This window comes from Dioscorea cayenensis, chromosome 10 (genome assembly GCF_009730915.1).
Source record: "Dioscorea cayenensis subsp. rotundata cultivar TDr96_F1 chromosome 10, TDr96_F1_v2_PseudoChromosome.rev07_lg8_w22 25.fasta, whole genome shotgun sequence".
NCBI lineage: Eukaryota > Viridiplantae > Streptophyta > Magnoliopsida > Dioscoreales > Dioscoreaceae > Dioscorea > Dioscorea cayenensis.
The window spans coordinates 16329818-16338598 of NC_052480.1; positions in this window are offsets into that span (position 1 = coordinate 16329818).

The window sequence follows — 8781 nt, forward strand, 5'->3', positions numbered from 1 at the left end:
CCCACAGGGGCAGCGGCATGCCCCTGTGGCTTCTCTGGACATCCGAGAAATATCGCTAAGTGTTCCACATGCCCGTGCGGAAATTCCACACGGGCGTGGGCATTCACATGCCCAACTCACAAGGGCACCCACACGCCCCTATGTCTTCTCGGGATGAAAAGGGCTCCTCTAGAGAATTTTACAGGGGTGTGTGGAAATTACCCACGCCCGTGTACGTTTCACACGGTCGCCTACAGGGGCGAGTCCACACCCCTTTGTGCTCTCGGGATAATCGGCCAAACTCTGCAGGAATTCACACGCCCGTGCGGAAATTACCTACAGGCGTGTGATATTCTTATGGTCGTTCACAGGGGCAGCCGCACACCCCTGTGTCTTCTCTGGATGAGCTTGCAATATAAATTCACGGGCGTGTGGAAATTCCACACGCCCGTGCATCTTCACTGGATACCTTAGAAAAACCTGCAGGCTCTGCAGAAAATTTCTGACCATGTTTACACTCTCAGAGCCTGCCCTAGTATGCGAGTTTTACCAGCGAAAAACATGGAATAAAGCTCAAATGACATAACTTTGCAAATTCCACTTGAAAACACACGATGAATTTGCAAAGTTCACAAGAAAATCTCAGCACAAGCATCTAAAAATCAAGACACCAACACTTAACAATTTATTCATGCAAACAAACTAAACTAGAAGATAAGAAAATAGTAAACACTTGGGTTACCTCCCAATAAGTGCTTGTTTAACGTCACTAAGCTTGACGTACCTTGCCTTACCTCACGGCGGTTCATGGAGAAAAAAATACTTCTCTATTGTCACTACAAATCTCTCCGCCATAGTATGGTTTCAACCTATGTCCATTCACCTTGAATGTGCCCTTCTCTGGATGGTTAATCTCAATGGCTCCATGAGGTGAAACTTTGGTGATGGTATATGGACCAGACCACCTTGATTTGAGTTTCCCCGGGAATAAACGTAGGCGAGAGTTGAACAATAACACCTGATCGCCTGCTTTGAAATCCTTCGGGGTCTTAATATGCTTGTTATGCCACTTCCGAATTCTTTCCTTATATATCCTTGCATTCTCATATGCCTTCATCCTCCATTCGTCTAACTCGTTGAGATGTAATATTCGTTGCTCTCCAGATTTGCGCAAGTCAAAATTCATCACTTCAATTGCCCAATATGCTTTGTGCTCTAATTCCACCGGTAAATGGCAAGATTTTCCATACACTAAATTATAGGGAGTGGTCCCTATTGGGGTTTTGTATGCTGTTCTATGGGCCCAAAGTTTGTCATCTAACCTTTCGGACCAATCTCGTTTCCCTTGCTCCACTGATTTGGTTAAGATTCTCTTGAGCTCTCTGTTTGTAACCTCCACTTTCCCACTCGTTTGCAGATGGTAAGGAGTAGCAAGATGATGATGAACTCGATAACGCTTCAACACTTTCGACAATTGTGTGTTACAAAAATGGGTTCCCCGATCGCTAATGATTATTCTTGGAGTTCCAAATCGAGTAAATAACTTCTTCAAAAACTTTACCATAGTTCTTGCATCATTAGTTGGAAGAGCCTGGGCTTCCACCTACTTGGAAACATAATCAATTGCCACCAGAATGTATTGATTGCCATTAGATTTTGGAAATGGTCCCATGAAATCAATTCCCCATACATCAAACACCTCGTAAAATTGCATAGGATTTTGAGGCATCTCGTTTCTTCGTGATTAGTTTCCCGCCCGTTGACAACTGTCACATCATAAAATGAATTGATGAACATCTTGGAATAAGGTCGGCCAATAGAACCCGATGGCTAAAAACCTTCTCTGCAGTTCGACTTGATGCATAATGCCCCCACTGGGCTCGAATGACAATGCGCAATGATGTTCCAACCTTCCCTAGAAACACACCTTCTCACCACCTTATCTGCACAAATACGGAAGAGGTAAGGATCTTCCCAGAAAAAATTCTTAAGGTCACTGAAAAATTTCTTCTTCTGTTGAAAGCTTAAACTTTACTTCAATACCCATCCTGACAGATAATTCGCAAAATCTGGGAACCATGGAGTATCTTTTCATTCTGATGTCTGTACCTCATACAGAAGCTCTTTAGGGAAGAAATCATTAATATCCTTGCTTGCCGGTTCTTGCCCTCACAATCTTCTAATCTCGACAGATGATCTGCAACCAGATTCTGTCCCCATTTTATCTTTTATTTCCATATCAAATTCTTGCAACAACAATATCCACCGAATCAATCTCTGCTTCGCATCTGCCTTGTTCATGAGATAACGGAGTGTAGAATGATCTGTGAACATTGTGACATTAGATAGGATGAGATATGGGCTGAATTTATCAAAAGAAAACACTACTGCTAATAATTCCTTTTCAGTAGTGGTGTAATTCTCTTGTGCACTTGTGAGAGTCTTGCTAGCATAATAGATCGGTTGAAATTGCTTATTTCTCCTCTGACCCAAGACCGCTCCCACTGCATAATCACTAGCATCACACATTACTTCGAACGGCTCATCCCACTTCGGTGTTGTCAGGATTAGTGATTGAACTAACTTTTCTTTCAGCACATTAAATGCATTCAGACAGTCATTTCTGAAATCAAACAGGGTATCCTTCTCTAAGAGTTTGGTTAACGGTTGAGAGATCTTTGAAAAGTCCTTAATGAACCTTCTGTAAAAACCTGCATGACCCAAGAAACTGCGGATTCCTTTCACATTCGTAGGTGGAGGAAGCTTTTCAATTACCTCAATCTTTGCCATATCCAACTCCATTCCTACCTTCGAAATCTTATGTCCAAGGACAATGCCTTCTTGCACCATAAAGTGACACTTGTCCCAGTTGAGGATGAGATTCGTCTCTTCACATCTCACTAATACCCTTTCCAAATTATTTAAACAAGCATCGAAAGAGTCCCCGAACACTGAAAAATCATCCATGAAAGCTTCCATAATATCTTCGAGAAAGTCATCAAAAATGGCCGTCATGCAGTGCTGGAATGTTGCAGGGGCGTTACACAACCCGAAAGGCATTCTTCTATAAGCAAAAGTACCATAAGGACAAGTAAATGTAGTTTTTTCCTGATCTTCTGGGGCTATTGGGATTTGAAAATATCCCGACATGCAATCAAGGAAGTAGTAGAAATGATGTCCAGCTAGACGTTCCAACATTTGGTTAATAAATGGCAAAGGAAAATGATCTTTCCGAGTGACGTCATTCAGTCTTCTATAATCAATGCAAACTCGCCAACCAGTAACTGTCCTAGTTGTGATTAACTCATTGTTTTCATTCTTTACTATTGTCATTCCTCCTTTTTTCGGGACAACTTGAGTCGGGCTCACCCACTTACTGTCGGATATGGGGTAGATGATTCCTGCATCCAAAAGTTTTATTACCTCCGCTTTGATAACCTCCTTCATATTCGGGTTCAATCTTCGCTGAGGTTTGATCACAGATTTGTAGTCATCCTCCATTAGGATCTTATGAGTGCAGAATGATAGGTTTATACCCTTAATGTCGGAGATCTTCCTTGCAATAGCTGATTTATGCTTTTTCAACATGCTAACAAGCTTATCCTTCTGCTCCGCAGACAAGTTTGAAGCTACAATCACAGGGAGTTTAGAGTTCTCCATTAAGAAAGCATATTCCAAATGTGCTGGAAGAGTTTTGAGCTCAAGTTCTGGTGGTTCAATGATTGATGGGCGCAAGCTGGCCTCTTTTAATCTATCAATCTCCTCAAAATCATTTGCCTCATGTTCACAGTTATTCTCCTCTTCTTCCACCTGGGTATCTATTTCTTTACACTCTAAAGCGGATATCAATGTGTCCATTCCACATAGTTCTGCTTTTGAAATAGCAACTCCTACTGAAAAGAGTTCTTGCCTTTGGTCTTCATAGGAAGAATCAAACTGAGCAAGGATTCTTTCTACACTTTCCTCCAACTGATCACTCACTGACACTGACATGGATCTCTTAAACTGCTTTATCACATTATCTAATTCACAGTTTTGCCCTTGAATCCTGGCTATGTACTCTTCAATTGATTCTTCTACTGGCTGTTGAGTTGTATACTACTCATGATGAGAATAACACGGTATGTAGTGCAATGTAACTGTTTGAACATTATGCTCCACATTTTCAACCATTCTCATGATAGTGTCAAATGACTCAAACATGTTAATCATTTTCTACAATAAAAAAGAAATAAGGAAAAGTCAGAAAAATGATAGAATAAGAAGATATGAAATAGAATGTATGGTGAAATAGCTAAGAAAACAAAGTGTAAAGTATCTCTAAATGCCTAATCCCCGGCAACGGTGCCAAAAACTTCACAAGGTCCCCTTACGTATATCCCGCAAGTGCATGGGTTTGTGAAAGTAATAATCCTGGATGAGCGGGTATCGAATCCACAGGGAATAGGGAATAAAAACACTTAATTCGCTTCTTAGCTATGTGAAAGATCAATAGTGATAAGTGTGATAATGATTCAATTCTAAAAAGTAAAAGCAACAAGTAAGAGAGCACGAGTAAAGGAGGAGGTAAGGCAATCGATAAAGATGGGGTACTCGGATAATGCTCCACCTAGGATAATTGTTTCAAGTGCAAGAACCCTCTATTATGCTTCCTAATCAATGCAATGGTGAGTCGTGGAAATCCTTAATTACATAGTCCCAAATCTAAGGTCAACTATACCTAACTCTATACATGTCTCGGAGGAGAGATTAGATAACCTCTCAACCTCGCACTTGCAAAGAGTTGCAATAAGCTCTAGAGATTCCAAGTGATAAATCTCTTCCTAATTATAGACCTAATCCTTTGGTCAAGGTGGAAGGTCCCTAACCACGATTAAGCCCTAGATACTAAGATCACCTCAACGCTTCACTCCATTGCACGCGCAACTAAGCCCCAGGGGAAGTTCATTCCTTAGACCATTCACTCTATTATGGCCGCAAAGAACTCGAGGAATGGAGGTAGAATCTATCATGTCGGAGGGGAAAGGGGGCGCTCCTGTATCTCTCGACTCATCCTCTCAACCCTAGTGTCACTCTAGGGGAAATGTTCATACAATCAAGCATTCAAGGTTGGAACTCATAATAAACATCAATTAATTGAAAGCATAATAAACACATTCAATGAAACAAATACATCCTAGGGTTCACAAATATCCAAGTACCCACTAGGGGTTTAGCTCTCCACGAAGCTAAGTACAATCAAAGAAATAGAATGTAAAAGCAATGAATCCATAGAGAATCCCCCTCGATGGTCGTGTCCATGGTCTTGTGGAGAGTCCTCTACTCGTCATCCAAGGATTTCCTCATCCGGTATAGGATACGTCTCAAAGAAAGCTCTCCTACCAGCCTTCTTCCTAAGGAATGATGATGTCGGAGCCGTAAAACCTCTCTAAAACCCAAGCTAATACCCCTCAAAACCCTAGCCAAAGCCCTCTCTCAAGTTGGGGAAAAGATGGAGAAGCGAATGCTTAAATCAGGGCTGAATCGGCTTTAAATTGGGCTAGAATCGGGCGACCACATGGGCCTATGGACTTTTCACACGCCCATGTGGAATTTCCACACGACCGTGTATAATTTCCGCACGCCCGTGTGGATTCTCTGAATTCCTATTTTCTCGGCTGGCTGTGAACATTGCTGCTACAGTACTTTGCTTCTTCAATGCTTTCATCGGGGTAACGCAAACGGGTAATGCTTCTTCAATGATAGACAAGTTTGTGGAGCTCTTGTTCTATGTGCATAAGTCGGAATGCTTGAGTGTGACTGCCCTTGTGCCCCTCCAAATGGTTGTGCTAACTCAAATACGAGGAGGTTGGCACACACTCTAGCATCTCGCACCCGACCTATGTCTTCGCGTTCGAACCTTAGCAAGATTTCCTCCAAAATCGGTGCATTATGATCCACATTGGCTTCTTTCCTTCATACTTGGCCTCACAACCCTACCTGCACAAAAGTAACATAACAACACACATATTAGTGTAAAAACCCAAGAATAATGCTCAACATAAGGAAAGAATGCTTCGCATTAATATCACACAAGAACTTATCAGGAGAGTTGAGCCACACATGATGAGTAAAGAGAGTGGAATGCAATATCAAGGTTCTGAATTATCAACGTTGTTGGAATTATTGAAAAATCTGTGTTTACATCCTTTGGGAATGAGGCTGAATTTCAGTCGGAGGCAACTCCTTCATCTTTTTCAATGGCATTCACAACGGAATTTGTTGGGTGTGGATCCGAAGAAGAAGTTTAAGAAGATGAAGTAAAAATTTGTATCGAGTCAATCACATCAATTGAGGTGTGTGGGTTGAGTAATCAAGTGGAAGATGAAGATAGCTTGGATATCCTTGGGGTAAACAACTCGGAACGTGGGGTACTCGAGGAAGAGTTAGAGGAAACTTCGAAGGGGTTTGAAGAAATTGATAGAAAACAAGCAAATCGGCTACGACCTTCAGTGGAAAACCTCCCGAGTTATAGCTAAAAGCATTACTGGAACACTTGGAGTATGCTTTTCTAGCCGAAGGATCAAAATTGCCGGTGATCATAGCTTCAAGTCTTTCTTTTGAGCAAAAAGAGCAGCTGGTTGCTATGCTAAAGTTGCACAAAACAGCCATAGCTTGGAAAATTTCAGATATCAAGGGAATCAACCCCTCATTTTGCACTCACAAGATTTTGATGGAAGATAATTACAAAACTATAATTCAATCTCAACGAAGACTGAACCCAAACATGAAAGAAGTGGTAAAAGCAGAGGTGGTAAAGCTCCTTAACGCAGGAATTATTTATCCCATTTTGGATAGCGCGTGGGTGAGCCCGACACAAGCGGTACAGAAGAAAGGTGGTATGATAGTGGTGAAAAATGAGCAAAATGGGTTAATTCCGACAAGAACGGTCACAGGATGGCGCGTTTGCATTGATTATCGGAGGTTGAATGATGCCACAAGAAAGGATCATTTTCCATTGCCATTCATTAACCAAATGTTGGAGCGACTAGCAGGCCACAAATTTTATTGTTTTCTAGATGGTATGTTGGGATATTTTCAAATCCCAATTGCTCCAGAAGATCAAGAGAAAACAACTTTTACTTGTCCTTTTGGTACTTTCGCTTATAGAAGGATGCCCTTTGGACTTTGCAACGCACCGGCCAATTTCCAAAGATGTATGATGGCCATCTTTGATGACTTGTTAGAATATATAATGGAGGTCTTCATGGATGACTTTTCGGTATTTGAGAATTCTTTTGAGGCATGCTTGAAGAATCTTGAGAAAGTACTTATGTTGTGTCAAGAGACGCATTTAGTTCTAAATTGGGAGAAGTGTTATTTCATGGTCCAAGAGGGGATCGTCCTTGGTCATAAAATTACTAGCCAAGGAATTGAGGTTGATCGGGCAAAAATCGAAACTATTGAAAAACTACCTCCTCCAACCAATGTCAAGGCAATTAGAAGTTTCTTGGGGCATGCAGGTTTCTATCGTTGATTCATTAAAGATTTCTCCAAAATTTCTCAACCAATGACCAAGTTGTTCGACAAAGACACCCCATTTGAGTTCAATAAAGAGTGCTCGCTTGCTTTTAACTTGTTAATAGAAAAACTCGTACAAACACCTATCATCATCTCACCGGATTGGAGTCTCCCTTTGGAACTTATGTGTGATGCTAGTGATCATGCCGTGGGGGTTGTTTTGGGGCAGAGAAAAGATAAATATTTCCAGCCAATTTATTATGCAAGCGTTATTCCAAGACGCAAGACAATTTGTGCAAAGTTGCGATAGTTGTCAACAAGTAGGAAATTTGTCTAGGCGGGATGAGATGCCGCAAAAGCTAATGCAGTTTTGTGAGGTTTTTGATGTGTGGGGCATTGACAAGATCCCCTTTCGTATATCCCACAAGTGCACGGGTTTGTCGAAGTAACAATCCCAGATGAGCGGGTATCGAATCCACAGGGAGTAGGGAATAAAAACACTTAATCCGCTTCTTAGCTATATGAAGGATCAGTAGTGATAAGTGTGACAATGATTCAATTCTCAAAAGTAAAAACAACAAGTAAGAGAGCACGAGTAAAGGAGGAGGTAAGACAATCGATAAAGATGGGGTACTCGGATAATGATCCGCCTAGGACAATCATTTCAAGTGCAAGAACCCTCTATTATGCTTCCTAATCAATACAATGGTGAGTCGTGGAAATCCTTAAATACATAGTCCTATATCTAAGGTCAACTATGCCTAACTCTATACATATCCCAGAGTAAAGATTAGATAACCTCTCAACCTCGAACTCGAATAGAGTTGCAATGAGCTCTTGGGATTTTATTTGATAAATCTCTTCCTAATTATAGAACTACCCCTTTGGTCCAGGTGGAAGGTCCCAAACCACGATCAAGCCCTACATACTAAGATCACCTCAACGCTTTACTCTGTTGCAAGCTCAACTAAGCCTCAGCGGAGGGTCATCCCTTAGACCATTCACTCTATTATGGCCGCAAAGAACTCGAGGAACGGAGGTAGAATCTATCATGTCGGAGGGGAAAGGGGACGCTCCTGTACCTCTCGACTCACCCTCTCAACCCTCTCTAACCTAGCTTTGTCTAACGCTCGTGGTGTGTCACTCTCTCACAAGGTTACCAATGAGAACTCTCATCCCTAGTGTCACTCTAGGGGAAATGTTCATACAATCAAGCATTCAAGGTTGGAACTCACAACAAACATCAATTAATTGAAAGCATAATAAAGAGATTCAATGAAACAAATATATCGTAGGGTTCCC